This window comes from Mauremys mutica, chromosome 3, assembly GCF_020497125.1.
Source record: "Mauremys mutica isolate MM-2020 ecotype Southern chromosome 3, ASM2049712v1, whole genome shotgun sequence".
NCBI classification, from domain to species: domain Eukaryota; kingdom Metazoa; phylum Chordata; order Testudines; family Geoemydidae; genus Mauremys; species Mauremys mutica.
In genome coordinates this window covers 47117567-47140415 of record NC_059074.1, presented here as the reverse complement: position 1 = coordinate 47140415, position 22849 = coordinate 47117567, and the positions used below count along the sequence as shown (strand labels likewise).

The following is a 22849-nucleotide window of genomic DNA, read 5'->3' as shown; positions in this document are numbered from 1 at the left end:
GCGATCATGTTTGAAATTTTCAGTTGTTTATTCCAAACTTCACTTTGCCTCATTGGAAAAGATATATTTTCTGTTTTGCAAACTGCTTCAATCAGTCCACTAAACATAGTCATGCTCCATTCCCCAAATGTTTTAGAGTGTGGGAGAGAACAGAAATAGAGTTTCAAGAAGTTGTTTGTACATTTTGTACATTTTGTATAATTAGTAGTGGAAGGCTGTGTTGCTACAAAACTGGACACCAGGCAAGTGGGATTCTATTCCCAGCTCCGCCATAGACTTCCTATGTGACCTTGGGCAAGTCACTGGACCCATATCTACCCTAGAGTATTTTGTCAATGCAGGTATAATTGTAACTCTCTAGCATGCATATAATTCACTAGGTATCCACCAGCAAAATTGTTTGCAATGGTACACAAGTATTCACACTGTTGTAGTGACTGCACTTGCTCTGAAGATGACAGCATGTCATATATCCCAGTGACTGTGCAGTCAAGTGCTAGCATAACAGCTGCAATAGTGCTATTAGTTCTCCCTAGGAAATCAGATAAAAGTGTTGGCGAATAGCTTCAGTTTTATCTAAAAGGATCGGAAGAACTCAAACCTCTCTGCATTCCTAACTCTTAACTACAATAGTTTACTTAGGCAGAATTCCCATTTGAACAAAATGGAGAGGTTCTGAGAATTAGAAAGGATCCAATTAAGGTTGCCACTTTTCCATTGGGCAATCCATGTTAAGCTCCATCTGTGCCCCTCTGCCAGGGAATGCTCCTTAAGGCATGTCCCTGCCAAGACTGAAATATGAATTATGTTACTTATCTTAGCAGTCAGGTTTTCCTCCTTTCTGTCCTCTCCTGATTGGTTGGCCTCATATTCCCAAGTCAGATAGTTTGTCACCTGGCCAACCTCTCTCTCCTTCCCCCCTCCTTTTTATACAACCCTTACTACTCTCTGTGTCTCTTCTGTCCCTCATCTACATCTGTCTTCTCTTTTTGTCATATTTTTGTCCACAGATCTCTCCAAGTCTAGTAATACCTCCTTCCATTATGTCAAATACATATGACCCCTAAATGGATCCTACCCAGTTTGCAAACTATATGAGTTTTGCCACCTAGATTTTGCAGCACATGAAGCAGTCTGTAGAATGTGGCCCATTTGATGAAAGGAAGTCTGAGAAAGGATAACACATTGAAGTTTAGTTTTGGTACACCACGAATGGCGTTCTTCTACTGTATCAGAGAGGTAGCCGTGTTAGTCTGGTTCTGTAAAAGCAGCAAAGAATCCTGTGGCACCTTATAGACTAACAGACGTTTTGCAGCATGAACTTTTGTGGGTGAATATCCACTTCGTCGGACGAAGTGGGTATTCACCCACGAAAGCTCATGCTGCAAAACGTCTGTTAGTCTATAAGGTGCCACAGGATTCTTTGCTGCTTCTACTGTAGATTTTTCCAAAAGTAAGCACAAAGAAGTTTAAATAGTTTTGAAGTTCAGAAATTATTTTTAAAAATGATAATATACTACATGCCTTTATGTCTTGATGTTGTGTAGTAGTCTATTGATAGGAGACTTCCTTTTATTTTAAGCAGTGCGTAAGAGACAAATATGAGCCTTTACAAAGGCACCAGAAAAGGAACTTGTGAAACTTAGCATTTCATACATAGTTGTCTCCAATCACCCAATGTTCTTATCCAGTTCTGAAAAGCAGCTACTTTGTGGGTCAAGTAGAATGTTGTAAATACAAGAACAACATTGTGCATCTGGAATCAAACTCATCTAGATAACAATTAAAGTAGTATGATTGATGTTTCCCTGACTGGATCAAAATTCAGTGTTATTGATCAGAGAATCAAAGTTTCTTTTACTTATTTTAGGCTTTGGGCTAGCACACCTGTAAATAATATTACCCAAACAGGATGTTAACATAAGCTAATCAAAATGATGACTGTTTTAAAAGAGTGACAGAATCCCCCTTTGAAATGATCAATAATCTATCACTGTCATATGATTTCATATTCAGAGTGGTAGCTGTATTTTGCAGTTTAAGGATATAAACAATTCAGAGAAAAATGATTGTGTAAGTGGCAAAAATAACACAAATATTAACACAGCATTTACTTCCTGTGTATTTGAGCTTTAATTTGAGAGTTTTAAAACTAGCGATAGATGCAAATTATGGGCAGCTCTATCTGGTAGCACTAGATAAGAAATCATTTAGACAATTTATTGTCAGAACTGCCACTCTAGGGGATTTTTTTTTCTTTAATAAACATTGGCATCAATTTAAAAAAAAACTTTTGACTCCCAAATTTCCCACACTGTACAGAAATCCATCCTGTACTATTAAAGGTGTTTCTGACAGCAGCTATCTATTCTATTCTGGTTCTTATAGTGTCCTCATCCCCATGTATCTCAATGCCTTCCAGTAGTGCATTAAGAAATGAAAAACATCTGTGAAGCGTGGTTCATTCTTTCTCTCATCCTCTCCCCCAAGGAGAAAACTGTGTGTGTGCAGGGGAGTGTTTTTATTTGATTGGGGGGGGGGATTGGGGGACTCTTTCTTTGTTTTAAATTATAGATACAGCTTGCTGTGAATTAACAAAGGTCAAAGAAGTACACCTTGCACTAGGAGTGAAAGGTGGTAAGGTTTGTCATGATTCTTACATTTTATGGGAGTTTGTTACACAGCCTTGGACTGACATCAGTGAAAGCGCTGTTTCCTTTACCCTTCCAGCTGGCAGCTCCATTGGGCCTAAGGGTATGACTACATTGCAACTAGGGGATGCAATTATACCATGTGTAGACATACCTAAGATAGCTTTAACCTAGCTAGCTCAGTGTACCACAGGAGTTGATGCCATGGCAGCATATACTTCTGTGAGGCTAGCAGCCCAAGTAACTACCCAGCGATCCAGGCAGGCTTGTAAAGCCTGAACAGGACCCTATGCTGCTGTGGCTTCACTGCTATTGGTATACCAGCTAGCTAGATTAAAGCTAGATCATGTATCTCTACATGTGCTGCAATACATACCCTAAGAAGCAGATTTGTCGAGCTTGGGGAAAATGTTCCTTGCTCCCTGTAATCTTCCAAGATGTATGGGTTAAGAAGTAAAACATCTGGGCCCCTTCTGCAAGAGGGCAAAGAATGTCACCTAATGAAAAAGCTGAAAAGAAACTGGTTTATTTCCCCGTTGGGGAGTTTTTAATCATTTCTTGTTAGGGGAGAAAAAACTTCTCAGTGAGGACTACAGAAAATGATCCCAGATTTGTAAGAAGAAAGGAAAGAAACAAGTCTGAGATAGCACATGGAAATTATTTTCTACCTAAATAGGTATATCTCCTATTATTATTATCTGCCTATTGTCATTATTACCCAGGTAACAATTATCAGCAAATCATGATTGTTATTAGCCTATAGCAATTCTTCTGACTGGGGAAGGTATTGCTATATCAAGGCACTCAGAATCACCACTCTTTCACTATGGAGTGCTTTATAAACTCAGGAGTTTATAATACATGCATTTTAAAAATGATTTCTGATTAAATTTTAAATATGAGTTGTAAGGTCCAACTTCAAAAAGCACTGGGAAAAAGTGCAAATCATTGTACATTATGGGGCAGCAAATGGATTTACAGAGGTTTCCATTTTTCCTTCCTTTCTGTTGCTAAAAATATTGTTTTGAGGAAAAATTGAGAGATTATGTGATTCAAATATTAGTAGGAAGTAGGCGGGAAATACACTGGTAGAAAAAAGGAAAATGTAATGCCTTATTTTTCCTTTGTTATTTTTAGTATGACACTATTTTAATTTCCATTTAGGGCTTGTCTACACTGTGATATGTCGACAAAACTTTTGTCTTTCACAGGTACTTAAAAAAGCCCCCCCGCGAAAGACAAAAGTTTTGCCAACACAAGTGGCAGTGTGTACACAGCTTTGTCAGCAGAAGCGCTCTCCTCCTGACAAAGCTCACACCGCTCAAAAGTGCAGACAAAATAGCGACAGAGAGCATTCACACACGCTGACTTTTAGTGACAAGGCTGTGTAGACAAGCCCTCACTTAAAGCATTACAGCACAAACGATTTGCGTAGTGTAGACAAGCCCTTACTTAAAGCATTACAGCACGAACAATTTGAATTCCACGAGACAGTCTAGATAATTCCTGTGTTACTCCCTCACTCAATGTTTTGACAAGTGAGAAGATTTGAGGATGAGAAACAGATTTGGGCTACAATAAACTCTCCTTCCTATTACGGTTCAGTAAATAACTTTTTCTAAGATTCTTCATCCCAAAGACTGTATAAGTTTAATGATGATTGTTAAGGAATCCCAAGTGTTTTTAATAAAGTTTTTACATCTGTAGGGACAAAGCACCATGTGAGCTGTGAGTGTGTTGTGAAACAGCTTTAAAAGATTTACAGAAAAAAGTGAACCTAGGCTAAAACTGTAAATAAATATGGGCTAAGAAAGGTGTATGAGTCATCCCTGTCAGAACTCACTAACTGTAATTTATTTTTGATAAAACCTGATTTTACTCATTTATGTTTTGTGCATGTCACTAAAAAAATCCTAGCTTTTTTTTTTTTTTTAAACAAAAGGGTATGGGTTTATGGTTTACATTGATGCAGTTAAATTCTATTTCCATGGTAATGTTTTTTACATTCCTTCTGATTACATCTGTTTCCTCAAAAAAAGGCCTACGATTAGGATTTTAGAGCTCAAGTTTGTAACAGCATACTGGGACTGCTCAACTGAATAAAGTTAAGCACATGCACAAATGTTTGTAGGATCAAACCATTAACCTTTCTGCAAAGCCTTTTCTCTTATTTTCAAAGGGCATTTAATCAAATGACAAGCTCATTCAGGCTCCCTTGGCGCAGTTGCAGTCTAACCTCATGTCAGCCAGTCTTAACACCTTAGCCACCGCTTTCTCGGTTTCCCTGCAAGTGATCAAATGCCCTCTGCTAAGGATCCTTCAGAAGTTAGCACTGAAAAAGAAACATGTTTGAAAGCAAAGGGGATGAAGCAGGATATTTTTGGAAACGACAGATAAGCCCTACTGTACTGAGTACTTGTCTTCCCTCTGTTTCCCAGTTAAAAATCCCTGGAACTCTGCTGACATTCTGGTAGCTGACAACATTTTAAAATAAATGAAGAGTTGCTTTTAATTTAAATGGGACAGTGGGAGCATAGAGCCTGTTGGAGGAGTACTGCCTTGACTGACTCTCTGCTGCCCGTGTCATCAGGGAATCTCATGCCTCTGCAATATACATAGCAACTACTTGGTCACTGAGCACTACCCATGGAATTGTTACCTCCACAGACCTTGGGAGGGGGGCAGGGTAGCAACATCAGAGTGTCAGTCCACAGAGAAGATAGGGAGGATCTCCAATGGACAACCCATTGGTTGTGAAGAACTGTAAAAGGGCACCTTTCACTCTGTTCGCCCAGGTGACAGGTTCCTGAATGTAGGATACAGTGATTGAGATCAGCAGAAGGGCCCAAATGAACAAGCAACTAGTTTACAAATGAGGGGCTGGAGGTGGAGTGCTTACAGTGAGGGTTCCTTGTCTTTGTCTGGGACCTCTGCTCTTCACATGCCTTTAAGCATATGAGGAACCCATTCAGGCACAGTTGGATTTCAAAAACTGGTTTTATCACCTATATTTATCACAAACATTCAAGGTTTAGCAACATATATACACACTGCTGCTCTGGCAGGGCTTGGGTGGTCTCTTCAATGTAGGAGAAGGAATCCCACTATTGGGCTCCCAAATTACTCACTTCCTACAGTTTGGTATGGACTTTCCCCATTGGTTCATTAGAGCCTGAATATGCTGCCCTCCAGATCCCTCTCTCTACTCCAGGCTTTCAGGAAGGCGTGCATGCAGGGGGGTGAAAGAGGGGAGATATCCTATCCTATCCTATCTCCTAGAACTGGAAGGGACCTTGAAAGGTCATCAAGTCCAGCCCCCTGCCTCCACTAGCAGGACCAAGTACTGATTTTTGCCCCAGATCCCTAGGTGGCCCCCTCACAACCCTGGGTTTAGCAGGCTAATGCTCAAACCACTGAGAGACAGGGAAGAGCTTCATGGATGTGGGGGGGAGTTTTAGGCCCCGATCCTGCAAAATCTCTGGGTGTGAGCAGACCCCTGCTTTCATATGGACTCCCCTTAAAACCAGTAGAGGTTGGTTCATGCAGAAGCTGCAACTTAGTTTCTGTAGAGAATTTTAGATTGTGGTTCAACTTGTTATGCAGTTTCTGGATGAATTCATTTTAAAAAATCAAACTAAATAAATGTGTATTAATGGTATGCTAGAGAATGAACATTATAAACACAGGAACTTAGTTAATTGTGTTTATTATTATAACCAGAAGAGCCCCAGTACTGCCCTTGCCCCGTGACTTCAATGGGGCTCTGTCTGGGCACAGCAGTCCACCCACACACTACATGTTGCAAGTCTAGAACAAAGGTTGCAATGTAAAATAACAAAAGCAAAGAAAATCAAAAGGTAACTATGTCATTCAGCAATATGCTACAGTGGATTTGATTCAGCATCAAGTAGCTGCATAAACTTTAAATCTCTATCCTTTTGACGTCCATGTTAGAATACCTGCCACACAGGGGCATAATTAAAAAGTTTATTTTTGCAAATAGTCTTTTGTGTTGTATTTGATATATAGGCACAGACAGACGCTTTCAACTCTCTGATCAGACTCCTCACCTTGCTTAATTCTTTCAAGCTGAAATTCATCTTTATGCAAAGGGTCAGCATATGCAAACCCCTTTGCATAAAGCAAAGCTGCAAAAGCAGAGCTTCAAGGACTTATTTGGCTTCTCAAGCTTGTCTTCTGCACAGGACTGAATTTCACCCCTAGTGACTAATGGTATGTGACTAAAAAAGAGAGTATAAAGATTCAGAATGGCTCTGAGGAGCATCCAATAGTAGGCCAAGCATTTCATGTGAGAGTAAATGTTACAATCTATCTGAACAGAGTGAGGGATAGGGAAGGGAAACAGAGCTAGTCAACGTAGCAATCAATATTTGTTCTTTCCATCACCTATCATTCATTTTTTTCAAAGGAGTTTGTACAGTGCCTATTTCTGTTAAAAATATTTAATATCTTAACAACCTGAAGACCATTAAAAGTAGAGCATTCTGATGAGTAATAAGCCTCTAGAGTAAGAGAACTCAAATTAAGAACACTTACTGAGGAAGCAAGGAGGGATACATTCTGAAATAAGTTCACATTAATGGTCTTTTAAGTGCCTCACTCCCACTTTACGTGCCTAAATCCAAACTTTAAATCCTGTAAACCCCTGCTTAGCTGCTGGCCAAACCTGTAGCGGTCTGTAACCATACCTTTGGGGGACACAGCTGAGAATGCCAAATTCTTCTTGAACCAAGAACTTTGCAATTATTTGTATGTATTTGATTCCTTTAACCCAGTGTTTCCCAAACTTGGGACGCTGCTTGTATAGGGAAAGCCCCGGCAGGCCGGGCCGATTTGTGTACCTGCTGCACCCGCAGGTCCGGCCGATCGCAGCTCCCACTGGCTGCTCCAGGCCAATGGGAGCTGCTGGAAGTGGCACGGGCCAAGGGACATACTGGCCGCTGCTTCCAGCAGCTCCCATTGGCCTGGAGCAGCGAACCACGGCCAGTGGGAGCCGCGATCACCCAGACCTGCGGACGCGGCAGGTACACAAATCGGCCCAGCCCTCCAGGGGCTTTCCCTACACAAGCGGCATCCCAAGTTTGGGAAACACTGCTTTAACCAATTCTAACTCTTACCTTTCTTTCTATGAATAAACCTTTAGATTTTAGATACTAAAGCATTGACATCAGAGTGATTTTTGGGTAAAGTATGACACAGGGTGGGCAGGTACTGCAAACTCCCTAAAATATAACTCTATCCAAGACACCTCAGTACTGACTTAAAACGTCCTGAATGTCCAGGCCTCAGCCGCTTGTCAGGATGAAGTTAATGATCATGTTGAATATCTAAGTTATATATTGACCTGGGTGTGTGGCTGGTCCTTTGGGATCAGAAGAACCTTTTATTTGAAGAGATTGGTTTTAAAGAACCACTCATCTCTAAGTCTAGTGTTTTCAGTGGTAATACAAGGACTGGAATGTCTAAGGAAACTGCTTTTATGACTTCTTGTTAGCCAGTGTGGTAAAACAGAAGTTCACTTTTGTTGCTGGTTTGGTATACCCTATGGGGGATTAACCACCAATCTTGGGGTGTATCTGCCCTATTTCTCAGCAGTTTGTCCTGAATTTGGCACTCTCAGTTGTGGCCCAAGAAGGCACAGTTAGGGGTGAAAACATTATCTAAGTTGTATCTTGGTCTTATGCAAATTACACCAATGCAACTGTGCATACAAAAAGTACTCAACTTCTCAATACCACCTTCAGATTATGTGCCAACTCCATCTGTGAGAAATTTCTCTACTGACACTGTAGCCTCAAGCAATTTGCAAGGTATTTTTCCCACGTATCAACATCAAATCAACGTAACATTTTGATTCTGAATGGATGGATCAGATTGCCGAAGTTAGTATTCCAAAGTAACTTCAAACTGATAGTGGGTGACTAAGATGTTTTAAGATGCATTACAAAATATATTATTTTATTAATAGTATCAGGATTTCACATTCAATTGTAAATATATACTTTTCCACACATTTAGAGCTCATGTTGATGGAAATGTTCAAAATTGTTTCAGTGGTCCTTGGCAAAAAAAATAGCCACACACTGATGCCAAATCCTGTATGTAATATCTTGAGCTGCTTGTAATGAGGTGGTGAAGTTGTATGACAACCTTTCTTAGTATAACGACTAATCGATCAGCCCTGAGACAGCCCATGTTGCCTAGGGAGGTTGTGGAATCGGAGATTTTTAAGAGCAGGTTAGATAAACACCTGTCACGAATGGTCTAAATAATACTTAGTCAAGGTCCCTTCCAGTCCTATGATTCTATGTTTAAATCAACATGCGCTACCTGCCACCATTATGAAGAAGAGCCTTTTCCTCTGAAACAGATAGACAGGTCAATATCAGCAAATGAGCAGCAGCAAAAGCAGTCTATAATAATCACAGTAATAAGGGATATGCCATGAGGATGGATGTCAATGTGATATGTACATGAATACACATTAAAATCAAGAGTCCTAGGGCAAAGTTTTGACTAGTTGGTGTCAAAAGTGGTATTTATAATAACAGTGTCAATTATCAAGAAGCATTAATGGCAATTTGCCTGTGTATGAACATCAACAGTTAAGATTCACTAGTAATAATGTACTGTGTACATGACACACTTTTCTCTGTAAGTATCAAACCAGTGATTAGAAAAACATAATTTATGTCAATCTCTTCTGTACCATACTAGCTGTCACTATGCTTTCTTAATAGAAAGTGAAGGAATCAAGACTATGCACATCATCAGTAAATGAGAAAAAAGGTTCGCTTGCCTAAATCTTCAAGTATTACAAATGCACTGAGATTCCCCCAAATATGTATGACCATAAAATACTAGCAAAGAATGGATGATACATAAAAAACTTCTGCTGTTTGGAAAAATATCTCAGGTCTGCACTATATCATCCAATTGTACTGTAAAATTCAAAACTGCCAAGTGTTAGAATGTTTGACTATCTATACAAGAACTCTGAAAATATATTACACAAGTTTCAAAGTGAGTGTTGGTCCCAATATGGGATTCATAAGAGCAGAAGCATTCAGAAAGGGACATGCAGATGGACATATTTCATTTTTATACTCTGTTACACCACTTTCTGCACACTTCCCTGAATGTATGATAAATAAAGGAGACACTGTGCATTGTGCTATCTTTCTAGCTAATGTTATTGCTTTCTACAGGAGATGGCCATAAAAAGATGTAAGAATAGACTGAAATGTCTGTAATATCAGCTTTTTGAATTATGTATTTTATATGGTGCTTCAAATAATGCAGCCTTCTAAATGAGAACCACTTTGAGCAATGACAGCTCTTCTGCATACAAAAATCACACGAATTAAAGAAAGGTACCTTGGCTGTTAAGAGGCATAATCTACAGATTAAGGATCTGATCCTGCAAGGTATTGAGCACTCTTAATCCTCACTGAAGCAAACTTCAGCAAGAGTTGACTTCAGTGTAAGCTGAGGGTGCTTAGGTCCTAGAAGCTTTGAAGTGTAATACAACTAAGGCCTGTATTCTGATTTCAGATACATGGATGGTAAAAAAATTAGATGAAACCAATGGTATTGTGAATTTATATGGATGTAATGGAGAGTAAGGGTAGAAATTGTAGCCCATTGAAGTCAGTAAGAGATTTCAGTGAGAAAAAGACTTTACCCTAGAATTTTACCTTAAGTGTTTTCATGAAAGTATTTCTATTAAATGAGGTAGGGATAATGCTTTCTATAGTGAGCAAAACCCCACAGGTTGGATTTGGGTTGTGTGTACTGGGAATAATTTCTATCCACATGTATATTTTGTTTTCTCACTTTGAAGTATAAAAATCACCACTAGAAGCATCCAGAAAACCTTAACAGCTCTCTTCCGGAGCAGGATTTGTATGGATTATGAAACAGAAGATCACATTGCTGGGAGCTACTGTAAAGTCCAAGTAATGCTCCACATTTGTACTATTTGACATTTGACACTGATCATACAAAGACACAGGAAAATATTGTGGTCTAAAAATCACTGAAGACACCAGGGTGGTAACAAGTGGGTTTTGGTTATGTATTTCTTGTTTTCATGAGTGCTTCCAACTATATAGCTTTATGACAAAAGGTAAGAGGATAGGTGTCTCAAGATTTGAGGTACAGTATCATTGGTAACAGGTGCTAATTGCACTGTTACCTAGAGAATCTGATGCTTTTAAAAAAGCAAATGCAGCCAGTTGCAAAATCTTTGCCAAAATTACCCAAGACCTGCTTTGTAATAGCTACATGGGTTTATTTGAGTACCAATTGTACTTTTATATTGAAATGCACAGAAAGCACCATTCCTATCTGGAGAAGGGCAACTCAAAATTCCATTAGCACATTAAAAAATATTTTCTTCTCTTTGAGATTATCATTATATCTTTTTGTTAAAGGTAAAATACTGCATTATATTCAGATAATTATATTAAAGGAATTCAGAGAAATTGCCACTGAAAAGCTACAACACTAAAGAGTGACATTCTGAATGATGGTTTTTGATTTTGGTTTGGTTTTAACAGCTAACTTTACACCTCTTGCGACAAACTGGGACAATGTCTGAATTATGTTTTAGGAATATTATGTATGGCTGGTTTCCCTGCTCAATTTTATATTGCTGCCTGACTGAATGCATGTAGTCAAATCAAAAGAGGTTGTACGTGGGGGGTTGTTAAGGAACCCAGGAAGGGTAGAACAATGACCCAGATAAGCCTCTCAGACAGCTGCTTCAAAAGAGTTAAGACTGCAAGCACTGAGCCAAGGATTGTGGCTACCTACCTGGCTCGCACCATCCAGATTAGGATGTTTCTCTCTTCCTCAGACTGAGATCAGAAGACCATATGGAATTAATAGGTACCCTTGGCAGAAAGGGAGGGGAGAAGCAGTCAGCTCAGCTGGACGCTGACAGGGCCACAATGAGCATGCAGTGAGGCTGACACACAGACTGACTGACTGATTTTGGAGCCAGGATCTGCAGCCATGTTAGCTGAAACTGTGCCCAGAGAGAAAGGGAACACCAAGGCTAAAGTCATGTCAACCTAGAGGCTTGTAGGGAATGCCAAACATAGGTAAAACAATAGGCGTATAGGTCCCTTTGATGTTTTTAATTCCCCTCTGTAAGATCTGTGTATAGTTTGGGCAAATAAATCATACCCTGTTTTAGAGAAACTGCTTCTGTGTCATTGCATGCTATTAGTGATTGCCCACGAAGAGAACTTTGGCAGGGTCCAAGCCTCGTTGGACCTGTGAGATAACACAGTTGGCAGGCAAGCAGGTATAATGTGGAAACCCAACCAGAGTGTGGTTAGGTTGTGGGATTCCATCCCAAAGAAAAGTGAAGCCGTGGGCTTGCCATTTAGAAGGGGTGCACTCGGGAGACTGGACAAGGAGGGACCGTAACACCTCTTAATCGGAGAATCTTAGGATTGGAAGAGACCTCCAGAGGTCATCTAGTCCAGCCCCGTGCACGCAAGACAGGACTAAATATTATCTAGACCATTCCCAACAGGTGTTTGTCTAAACTTCTCTTAATAATCTCTAACGATGGAGATTCTAAAACCTCCCTAGGCAATTTATTCCAGTGCTTAACCACCCTGACAGTTAGGAAGTTTTTTCTAATGCCCAACCTAAACCGCCGTTGCTGCAATTTAAACCCATTGCTTCTTGTCCTAGCCTCAGAGTTTTAGGAGAACAATTTTTCTCTCTCCTCCTTGTAACAACCTTTTATGTACTTGAAAACCATTTTGTTCCCTTTCAGTCTTCTCTTCTCCAGACTAAACAATCCCATTTTTTTTTCAATCTTACCTCATAGGTCATGTTTTTTTAGACCTTTCATCATTTTTGTTGCTCTTCTCTGGACTTTCTCCAATTTGTCCACATCTTTCCTGAAATGTGGTGCCCAGAACCAGACACAATACTCCAGTTGAGGCCTAATCAGCACAGAGTAGAGCGAAGAATTACTTCTTCTGTCTTGCTTACAATATTCCTGCTAATACATCCCAGAATGATCTTTACTTTTTTTGCAACAGTGTTACACAGTTGACTCATATTTAGCTTGTGATCCTCTATGACCTCCAGATCCCTTTCTGCAGTACTCCTTCCTAGGCAGTCAGTTCCCATTTTGCATGTGTGCAATTGATTGTTACTTCTTAAATGGAGTACTTTGCATTGTTCTTATTGCCTGTTTACTTCCGACCATTTCTCCAGTTTGTCCAGATCATTTTGAATTTTAATCCTACCCTCCAAAGCACTTGCACCTGTGAAATCTGCTTTGCTTACTTTGTCAAGTTGTTTTGGACCTTATATATGATTTGCTTCGGTGAAGCACCTGGCACAGTTGCAACCATCTCTGCGTTACTTCTTCAGTTTTCTGCCTTCTTGTGATTCTGTTCCCTGTTAACCCTTATTTTATTTATTTTCCTTTTCTTTTGTTCCTTTATTTATGCATCCCTCCCCCCATCCTATCCTAGGTAGGGGTGAGGACTTTCCCTACAGCTAAGATGAGTGCCACAGGAGCAGAGCAGAGAAAGGTGGTATGTTTTTATAACCATATGCAGAACTCTAAGGGAAAGGTAATAAGTTATAAATACTTCTAGGGACTTTGTTCACATTTTTATATTAAGGTACCTTCATAAATAGTTTATAAGATTAATAATTAATAGATGCTATGAGCATGTTACAGATGGGAATAATATATGCTATAGATAGTTATAAGCACAGCGCTACACAGAGTGTAATAGATGGGGATAAGTTATGACCTGTAAGACTCCATAACCATTTTATTAACTACTAAAACATCAATCATTTATTAACCCATTATAAACTAAACTAATTAACCTTAATGTGAAGTGTGACCTTTGCCATCTTTATTTACCTCTAAAAATGAGGCTTCAGGTTTATGGTGATCGTTATTATAAGGTCATCCCAGACAATTATCTGTAAGCAGTAGCAAAACATATTTGCAGTCCCCATGCAAAATGTTCCGCTGTACTACAAAGCCACTTACATTTCCATCATTCCAGTAGAGATTCATTCCTGGTTTTACCTACATTGACATTAGGGGAGTAGCCTCAGAGATGCATTTAGTTCATTATCTCCAAACATAACCAATCTCACACTAAAAACCATGCAAAAAAATTAACCTACTTAGTCGAACTATATTTTGTAACAGACTTCAAAATATATCCCAGAAAATGTATTTGCTCCATAAAATAACCATTTTGTGGAAACTGGTCTAAAAAATAAACCTAATTGCATCAGAACTGATAGATTAATCTATGTAACTGCATAGGTGCTGGAACTAGGGATGATGACGCGCTGCCACACCCCCTGTCTTGAAGCGGTTTCCACCATATATAGATACACAGTTTGGTTCAATGGCTCTCAGCACCCCCCACTATACAAATTGCTGTATAAAGAAAGGAAAGAAAGGAAAAGAAAACACCACCCAATGCTCTGCCCTATTCACCCTGATTTGTAAGTATTCTTTGTCTTCTAAATTATATGTCAAACATTTGATGCAGCTAACAAGATAAGCCATTAACCCTGCTTTAGAATGTCTAGCTGAGACATGATCCCAATAGTTAAACCCTTTGGGATAGGTAAACCCACACTGCTTTCATTAGCACAAATCATTGAGTAGTGTTAAACAAGTCACACCAGCAGCTGAATACCAGCATCAGGGTTTAGCTGTTTGCTCTCCCCCAGGCTACGGTGATATACTGGGTTGAAGATCACTGCTTCTAGAACAACCATATTTTATGACTATTAAACCAGCTGTTACAGGAATACCGTGGTGCAATGCTGGGCTCATTTACTATTTATGCCATAATACTGTCTTCTTTTTTATGGTCTCAAGTTATATCAATCAATCTTAAAATAAACCTGAAATTGTTCCAATTAGAGGGAATTCAGAGGAGAACAATGAACATTGTTAACTTGGATGGGCTTAATTTATGGGGGAAGTTTAACAGAACTAAAACTTTACAGTATGACTGAATGAATGTGGGGAGGAGAGTATGTGTTTACAGGCTGGCTATCAGGAAACATTTCCAAACAGTGGCATCTATTAGATGCCAAGGAGCATGATGAAAGCTTTATGCTAGAGTCATTTAAAACTGGAGGGAGTACTCAATAATCCAGAGGCAAGAGCAATCCTTCAGTGGCAGAGGAAAGTAGATAAGGACCTAATAGATATTTTTCCATCTCTAATTACCATAAATCTATAGCTGTGGCTTATATTTCTTTCTTTAAACATTTTGATTTAGCCCATATTCCCTTTCTAAACACTGCTGGTATCTAAGATTTTGCCATCACATTTCATTATTGTAGTATGCATAATATTTATGGCTTGATTCTACTGGCATTTGTAGAGCTGAATTACTCTTTCTGCCCCACAAGTGGTGAGGTTTTCAGTACAAAGGTAGGTAAAGATAACATAGCTCAACAGATACAGCTGATATTTTCTTGCTTTGTGTGGCTGGAGTTTAATGCAGAGTGTTGTTTTATTTGCAGTATTTCTGAATGACTTTGCATCTGACAACACTGAATTAAAGTTATATGGCCAGTGTGACACTATGCCCCATATTCTTCATAGATATATTGCTGTGATAGGAATATGGCATAACTAAGTTGTATTTTATGCAAGATGGGTCATATGAGGTATCACTTGAAAGGTCATGATTTACTGAATGTGATTATCCTATTTGTATGCATATGTCATTTCTGTATCTGATGTAACAATTACAAGTGGGTTTGCACCTGGGGAACACCCACCAGACAAAATGCAGTCAGTCTGGCTGGTTAGTCAATGGGTCATTCAGGAGAACAATAAGACTTTGAAGATGCTAATCTCCCACCTTCCTGAGAAGCTTCCTGGAATGCTGCTTTGACACTGCAGGGTCATGTGATCATGTCATCTGGTACTGGACTCCATCTTGGACTGCTAGTATTTTTCCACAACGGGGGTGGGGATCAAACTGGGAAATAAAGGATTCCTGCTATGTGTAAATCCTATTTAAGGCAGAGAATGGAGTTAATCAGGGTCGGTTCTTCACTGAATCCCCACCCAAGATGACTGCTGAAAACACCTAAGACTGAACTGGGGAAGAAAGGACTGAATCCAGGGTAGAAGTGTCTGGCCTTTGAAAGGAATATCTGGAGTTCTAAGCTGCATGCAAGAGCAGTTTGTCTTCAAGAATCTCTGTGACCTGCTTAAAACAACATTTAGAGTAAGAAATTACTACTTGTAGCCAGTTTCTTTAGCGTATTAAGTTTAGTTTGCGTGTTTGTTTTATTTGTTCAGTAATCTGCTTTGCTCTGTGTGCTATCCCTTATAATCACTTAAAATCTATCCTTAGAGTTAATAAACTTTGTTTTGTTTTCTTTAAACCAAATTCTCCAACTCATAATTGGGGGGCAAAAAGCTATGCATATCTTCCACCACATTGAGGGAGGGGGCGATTTTCATGAGCTTATACTGTATAGATTTCTGTGCAGTGCAAGACAGTACAATTTTGGGTTTACACTCCAGAGGGGGTGTGCACTTGAGTGCTGGGCTATTCCCAAACTGAATCTTCCCACAGAGTGCTGATTTCAGTGCCTGTGTCTTTCTGCAGCCTGTGTGTCTGTGTGTTTGCTGGAGGAGGCTTAAGGGCCTGGCTCAGCAGGACAGTGTAAGGGAGCCCAGGCTGGTGGAACAGGCAGGCCAAGTGGTATACCCCAGTACATCAGGTGGCACCCTGAAGGGGATGCAACCCGTCACAGCCAGTCCTGTACAATTACACACATGCAAGCCTGTTGCCTAGAACATGACAGCAGAAATGCCAACTTCCTGGATTTGATTCTAAGACTAGACTTTGACTTCTCACTGTTTTACACCATGTATCGCTTTGGGCAGGGTGATTTTAAAGCAGGGTGATAATAGGTCCCACTCATGTGAATAGAGAATTCCAATTTTACACACTGTGCAAAGGCAGAGTAAATGCAAGATTTTTTGTAGCCAGTGTATACTGTGTATGGCTACCATTAACACTAGGACTAAAGTGGGCGTTACCTTGTTCAGTGTCCTAGCTTGCTACTGTGTGTGTGTTATAGCTGTTTAATTTTTTGTCCCTTGCCATTTTGCCACTGCGACTAAAGAAATGTAATATAAACCTTGAAAATAAACAGGAAGAAACTAGATTTATTTTAAAATAAATATCCTAAAATAATCTGTGTATCATAATGCTATGTGTGATGTTTTGATATATTGCTGATACTTTATCCTATAATTTGTGGGATCCTCTCAGGGACTTCTTGTTTCATAATAGAAAAAATGGAAACTAACATGATCCCCTTAAGCAAATCAGTCTATGAACATATGGCATGAGGAGAGAGGCACTGAGTACCCCCATCTGCTAATAAACTCAATGGGAATTGAAGGCCTTCAGCAGCTCTAAGCTTGGGCCCATTGTTTTGGAAAACACATTGAGATAATGATAATAGGTCCCTGTCTGATACCTAATTAGTCTCACTAGACTGTACAAAGGCTGTGAAATAGTGTAGTAAAAAATAGGCTAATGAATGGCATTGGAGATGCATTAAAACGTCGACAGGAGACTTTCCTCCTGCAGTGACCAGATCACAATCCTATGAGCCTCCCATCACAAAAGATGGCAGAGCTCACTGTTCCTGGTGGCCATCTACAGCATGTTTTATATCCTGCCCTTTCTTTGCCTTTTACATGTGAGTATTTTGTTTCTACTTCCGAAATCTGTGTTGAATTTAATGAGAGAAGTTTCACTTAGTAAGGCTCTGATTGTGTCATCCTTATTCACACTGAGCCAGGCTGTGAGCGCCTTACTCACACTGGTGAGAAGTTACTCTCACAAACAGCCCTATTGACGCCCATGGGATGAGAGTGTGGATACGTAGCCCACTGAATAAAGACTAAAGGGGCAGGATCTATATGCGATTTAGTTCCTTTCCTTCTATAATTTGGTTTGGTTTGTTTTTGTACAGCTGTGGCCTCTGTCCTCACCCAGATAAAACTCATTATAATTCATGCTAACACATTGTGGTTCTTTGTCTCTTCCAAGTGCTTAGACCACATATACAGCAGTCTGAGTCTGTTACTATCTGCAAGCCAAGGAAGCATTAGCTTGAGCAGTAGGGGCTGATGCTTTTGGACTCGGGGGAGGGGGGGGGTCAGGGGCAGCTCTAGCTTTTTTGCCGCCCCAAGCATGGCAGGCAGGCTGCCTTCAGCGGCATGCCTGCAGGAGGTCCGCCGGTCCCGCGCTTCAGTGTACCCGCCGCCGAATTGCCACCGAATCCGTGGGACCGGCGGACCTCCCACAGGCAAGCAGCCAAACGCTGACTGACTGCCACCCTCGCAGGGACCAGCAGGGTGCCTCCACCCCAGCTTGCCGCCCCAGGCACGCGCTTGGAGCACTGGTGCCTGGAGCCGCCGCTGTCAGGGGTTCAGCCCCTGCAGATGAGCTTCAACCAGGAGCATTATTACATAATGAAACCAATGAGAGATTTGGACTATAAGACTGGGCTTAATGGCCAAAGACAGTCCACTATATCAGTGTGGGCAGCCACAAACCACAACACACAATATTGAAGACTGCAAAATGACAACTTCCTGGAGGTCTTCATGCTTTGAACATTGTTGATAAGAACGCTGTGTCTTGGCTTGAATGGATTGTATATGCCAAATAAAAAATGGGCCAGATTGTGCCTTCCACTGGGGAGGGAGTGGAGGAGAAGAGAAAACTCCAATTCCTCTGGAGAAGCTCCCTTCAAATTCTTGCATTGGGTAAATGGGGCTCCTTCTTTCTCCACAAAAGAAGCCAGGGGTCCAGCATCTGAGTCCCACAGGTCTACCAAGATCCCTGCAGACCTTGTGGATCAACTGAAGACATAAGACCATCAGTGTAGAGGCCTTATGCCTCCACAACAGCACCAGATAAAAATTGCTTCAATTTCACAAATACCAAAAGTGGCAAATTCCAACTAACCAATGTTTAGTTGGGTATATATCAACTCAGTATCCAAGAGAGTACAAACCACCGACTCTTGATTTTTCCCACATCAGAATTAACTGTAGAGCAAAAGAGACAAGTTCTAGGACAGATGAACTGATGCAGAGAATGAGGTAGGTATGTTATGTTGTTGCTAAATGGATTCATCTGCTTTGGTAACATATGAAGGTGTGTGGTTCAGATCCTGGAGCAAGAGACGAGGAGTCAAGATTCCTGGATTTTATTCCTGCTTTTGTCACTGACTCATGGTATAACCTTAGGCAAATCATACCTTCTCAATACCCACATTTATCCCTTAGGAAAATGTGTTTAATAATGTGTGTTTGCTTGGAGACTTAATTAATATTTGTATGGCACAGAAATATTGAAAGGTGCTGTGTATGCACAGCACTGTTTAGCTAGGTGCTTTTATGAGATCCTGGATTACTGCATCAGGAGATATGCAACACATCCACTCATTTGCCCCAGGTGCCCTCCCTCTCTTGTATATTATTTGTAAACCAAGTACCCTGTGTGCAACAAAAACAGCTTTTATCAAAGGCATCCTGTCTGCCAGAATGTTTCCTGTTTTCACATGTTTCTTTCTATAACTGTTGAATTGTTCTGCATTCCGTTTGTATAACAGACATGGAAAATAAGCCAAGAATAATAAGCCAGATTTTCTTCTAGTTTAATTGCATTGACTCCAGCTGAGATTTGGCTTCCAGGGCCTGGGTTTTTCATTTCACTGTTGGGCTTGAGATATAAAGTTATTATTTAATTTAGTATTAAGAGCCAGAAGCCTCTAAATACCACATCTTTCTGCTCCCCGCGTTTATGAATGATACTATTGGATTCTTCAGTGTAGCCCACATGAAATATTTGATGGAGTATTTGGTATGCACAGTCTACTTCCAAGGAAAACAGAGTAATTGATCTAATCCAGGACAGGACCGTACTTTAGTTAACTACTTTGATAAGTAGTTAACTACTTACATATTCCCTATGAAAAAATATTACTGAGAAAGAATTGTATATAAACTGTATGAAACACTTGTCATAAGCATGAGGATTTCTTCTCTACGTCTCTCTTTCCATCTTCTGAAAACAGAATGTAATTCCCAACTACCAAGTAGGAAGCAGATAGCTCCCTCGGCCACATAACAGAAGAGTTTAGGAAAAAGAGTTAAAAATGTGATTGCATAATCTCAAAAGTACAGCTCTTCGCTGCACAATTTTTTCCTCTCTTTGCTGTCAGGTTGGTATTTAGTTGTGCTCGACATCCTGAATACCCAAAACATTTTAGCATAAGTGACCATTCCATGGCCTAGACCTTGCAAAGGGACCAGCTAGTTTACTTCAGTGGGACAACAATATGGATGGGAGGACTGCACAAATGGACCCCTTTGCAGGATTGACACACTGATGACTAAATTGCCTCTGAAGAAGGAAATTATTACATGATGTAACCCTTCTGCCAGATGTTGTCAGCAGTAAAAAAAACTGGGTTCAATTATTCAGGTGTTCCTTCTACAAACTTAAACAACAGCAGCTCAAGTCCCCACCCAGAAACCTGGGAAAAATAAACCCTCCCCTGGAAACCTTGATAGGTTACACTTCTCCTGCTCAAGTACTGAGTCTGTTGTACAGAAAAAAAAAATTTGGAGTGAGAGGAAGGGGCCCAGAATAAACTTGAGAAAAATCAGTAATAATTAATCAGCAATGTCTGTATATAGCTATTAAGAGAGGCTCCTCTCACTCCCAGCATGTCTCCGCAATAGCCTTAAACTCAGTCCTTCATAATGGTTATAAGCAACCAACAAAGCCATGGGTTCCTGCAGTAGCTACTTCCTTCCTCCCCTGCCTGCCATGCAACCACACAACGGTTTATTGTCCAGGGCTGGAAATTCCAGAGTTTGGACACGACCAGCTCCAGCTCCTCAGGGAAGTGCTGCCTAGTCTGCTCTGGTGCTCTACCAAATATCCCAGATGTAATGATAACAGCTTTTATTGATTTCTGGGTAGAGGGGCACTACATGAAGTCTCCTCTTTAACTATGTCCAGACTGCAGTACCCAACCATGCCAGACTGTGCTTTCGGGTAGAGTCACCCTCACCCCAGGCATATTTGGTGCAGTTCTCTTGTACTTTGATTTTCCAACCGGGATCGTAATGTTTTATTATGCCCAAGCTTAAAATTGAACTGAATTTTTACCGAAATGCCCAAAACTGTCACATAACTGAAATGCAAATGAGGACTGGCCCATTCAGTCATTTCCCCTTGCTCACCAACAGATGGCATCAGTGAGCTCTTTCCCTTGGAACATCTCTTTGCATGCAGTTCTGATGCAGCTCTGGGCTGTTTTTCTCCCTGTTCACCAACAGGTGCCAAAAACAAGCTCCCTACTCTCTAGGACTTCAGACCACAGGGCTTACCTCTGCAAACTGCAGTATATACCCCTACATTATTCTTCTCGGCCATTGTATCCCTTATCATGCTAATGAGGAATAGAAATAGGATCTTGTGCATTTGGCAGATATACCAGTACATGTGATACAGCCCTTTCAGTCTTTTTGTGTCTTGGTAAGGGTTGTAGGACCATGACTCTTTGATCATACCTGCTGTTTGAAGTCTGCGTGCTTAACTGCTCTCCATTAGCAAGGGAATGGAGCTGAGCTTACTATATAAATAATTTGCCTGGTGAACTCATGCGGCAAACTGGAAGTTTTGGATAGCATGTGAGATGCTCTCCTCCTAGGTTCAGTGATACCCTCAATAGTGTGATAGCCAGCAGTAGATCAGTGGTTGTGACCTACAACAAACATACCATGTTTTCTTTCCTGCCTGAAACTAGGAGAGACTTCCTGTGTCTAAAGTGCAAGCTGGTGGCTGAGCTGAAGGAAAAGGTTCTTGAATTGGAAGGACAAGTACAGACTCTACAGCATTGCATAGAAGCTGAGGAATTCTTAGACAACTAGACTTAAGAAGCACTACTACACCTGTCCTGGTCTGCACCCTCACTTGAAACTGGGGGGTTTCAAAGTGAGGACCAGCATGTATTCCCCCACCCTAAAATCCTAGGGTAGGTCTCCTTCGCTGCCACCAGTCAGGTTAAAGTGTCTGACACACTGCCTGTCCCCCAAGCTTCCCCTGGGGAACCCAGATTCAAACCCCTTGAATCTCTACACACAGGGAAGCAGCCCACTTCCCCCCTCTCTCTCTCCTAGCCACTTTGGAGAGATATACACCGAGTCAAATCCTTGACTCAACACAAAGAGGGACTCACTTCCCCCCTCCCCTTCCCTAGTCCTGGAAAGAGATACCTGATTCAAACTGCTTGAATCAAACCCAGGAGAACTGTCTCTTCCCCCTCCCTTCTCTGCCCGGAGATAAGCTGTCTCACCACCGAGAGAGAATGTCTCAGCCCCTTCCCCTATATCCACAGTAGAAGGGATTTAATCAAATCTTTATAGAAAGAATTTATTAAAAGAAAAAACAAGAAAATACAGAATCTCTATGAGTCCAAGCTGGCCACTCATAGGGTATAACCTTGCTAAGTTCTGGAGAGAATCCTCTCTCTTTCTCAGTACAACGATACAGGTAGAATTAAGAATAATCAATAACAAACACACAGAATTGCAAGCATAGGATTATCAGGTGAGGACACAAAGTATCTTTCTAATACTCACTATCTTGACTAGAAGAAATTAGTTCAGAAAGGTGGAAGCTGGTAGACTTGATTAAAACATCTGGACTCTTGTAACTCCAAACGGCCAAAGACAACACCCCCCCCAAACAGAGGGAAAAAGTTCCCTCCTAGGAGTTTCAAATTCTCTTCCCTGATTGGTCCTCAGGTCAGGTGCCCACCAGGTACTATGCTTTAACTCTTTACTAACTATTCATGACAACACCAGATTCCAGAGAGAAAGGCACTGGCCTTGAAGGAATCAGAGGAAATCAGAAAGGAGGTTTGGCAATTCCTAGCCACCAGAGGCAAGAAGATGAGTAGAGGCGGCTCCAGGCACCAGCGCTCCAAGCGCGTGCCTGGGGCAGCAAGCCATGGGGGGCACTCTGCCGGTCGCCGCTAGGACGGCAGGCAGGGTGCCTTCGGCGGTGTGCCTGCAGAGGGTCTAC

The 22849-nt window shown here is 40.9% G+C and overlaps 1 protein-coding gene across 1 annotated transcript in view; it reads right to left on the bottom strand.

Moving 5' to 3' along the window:
* LOC123366201 (muscular LMNA interacting protein) overlaps nt 1-22849 on the bottom strand; it is a 159776-nt gene that overhangs the window by 115751 nt on the left and 21176 nt on the right. The gene's annotated exons all lie outside the window — the stretch shown is intronic.